Source organism: Telopea speciosissima, chromosome 6, assembly GCF_018873765.1.
Source record: "Telopea speciosissima isolate NSW1024214 ecotype Mountain lineage chromosome 6, Tspe_v1, whole genome shotgun sequence".
Lineage (NCBI taxonomy): Eukaryota > Viridiplantae > Streptophyta > Magnoliopsida > Proteales > Proteaceae > Telopea > Telopea speciosissima.
Window position 1 is genome coordinate 64,645,716 of NC_057921.1, and position 2,198 is coordinate 64,647,913.

Here is a 2,198-nt window from a genome sequence, read left to right on the forward strand (position 1 = left end):
AGAGTCTCAGAGAGAGATTTGAGCTAAAGATGAGAGAGTTAGGAGAGTTTTGGTGCAGTGACACCGAAATCCCTGTTTTATAGGATCCAACAAACTTATCATCTGTTTTTTTTAAAAAATAAATAAATTATTTTCTTTTGTGTTTTCCATTTATTTTTCAAAAACATTTTTTAAATGGAGGTGAAAGGGAGGCAGGTCATATCAGCTTTGTACACACAAGCACAGTCTCACTCTCTCTAAAAAAACCAAAAGATTCCGGCGACGACGAATCGGCTGAATTCCAACCGACCGACCCGCCGCATCCGGATGGTGAGGTGTGAAAGACTCAAAGGGGAGGGGTGGAGTGGAATGGGGCCCACGAAAGAGGTGTCGACAAAAGGAAGGTATGGGATCACTGATGACTAGGTAGAATTCGGGTCATTGGAATCCGAGATTCAGGTCACGTGACAATGAGAGTCTCTCTCTCTCTCTTTTTCCAGTTTCTACATTATAATTTAGTCAAATCGTTGGGTTACCGACACAATTAATAAGTTAAAAGTACTTTGATCCCCTTCATTTAACCCACATTACCCCTCAACTCCTCACTTCTATTTTTTTTTCACATGCGTTTCTCTAGACGATTTTAAACTCGGAATCCGGTTGAATCATCCTGAAAATGGGTCTCTAGACTCTTAAACTGGCCTTTCAGATCTGAATCCCAACGATCCCATCCCAAAGACTTAGAATTAATCCTTCTAAAATGATCGGGAATCAGGATTGATCACAATCGATTTCAATCCAAAGCAGACCATTCAATCATTTCATTCCAATGTTAGTATGGTCTCTCTTCCTCATGGACTCTCTTGTTTCTAAATTCAGTCGCTACAATGCAGGGTTTACTATTTGGTTAGTCGGTTCATTAGTTTTCAATTATTTAGTTTCGATTTAAAATTGACACCCTTATTAATTATAACAACTATTACTATTAAAGATGTCAAAAGTTGGCCTTGCATCGAAAGGCTCGATCAAAATAAACCGATTGAAGATCAAAACCAACCTGATCAATTTCTAAAGATACTAAGCTTAAGCACCAATTGATTAATAATTGGACAATACTGACACAAGGATTGATAAAACCAACCGGGCCTAACTGGTTGAAACCCCTATCTTAAACCAATGGGGTTAAGAGGGTCATTTTGGTAATCAAGCTGTCACGTGATTTTTTATCTCTAGGTTTTCCTTGGTTTGAATTCTCTTTTGTAAATTGTTTTTACCAAAAAAATAAAGAATTTTAACAGCTAAGTATTACGTGGCATGGGTAAAACCTTGGATTAGGTGCCTTCTCCTAATGTAAAATAAAAAATAAAAAAAATGTAAAAGTTAGTTTTAAAATTTTCGAAATGTACGGCGGAGAATAGTTCTTCTTCTTAATAACACAAACTCAGAGAGTCACTCCCAGAGTCCCACTTGCGGTGTCCACTGCTGCTGTTGTATACCGCATATCAAGGACCGATGGTGATTGGTAAGGTTTTCGCAACCAAATATTCTATCCCCAACGAACCTTTTTGGTACTGTGAAGCATCGCCTATCACCTTTTCTTGTTCAATGTTCAGTCTCGACTCTCGATAACGAATTTATGGATTGCTGGCCTTCTTATGATGAAATGTACGGTGCTGATTTATGAGTCAAATCAATCCCAATAATTTTTTAAATTAATTTTAGAAGAAGAAAGAAGAAGAAATAATAATTAGAAGATTTTGTACTTTACTTGGGCACTACTCAACGCATGTACGAAACCGTTCAATCATACTTCTTTCTTTTTCTCTCTCTCTCTCTCTCAGACTAATATTTATCCATGTAATTCAAAACATTAAAAAGGGCAAAACAAAAATCTCTGTCACCATGACTGATACCGACACCTGATGATACCGTATCGCTGGTATCTGAAAAGGGGAGGTTCTCAATAAATCACGTATCGATATTTTGAAGGGAAAAAAAGGTATGATTCAACCCAATATGGCCAACTTGTATCAGATTATCTGTATCGACAATAATTGATATGAGTGTTGATATCGTGTACTAAACCCAGTAGGATAAGGGATCCGGCTCCTCTCTAGCAGATTGCACAAGAGGCATCCAAGGGTTAGACTGTGCCGCATAAATTTTGATTCACACCTAGGGATGTGTGTGACACAATCCAACGGTTGGATGTTCCTCGG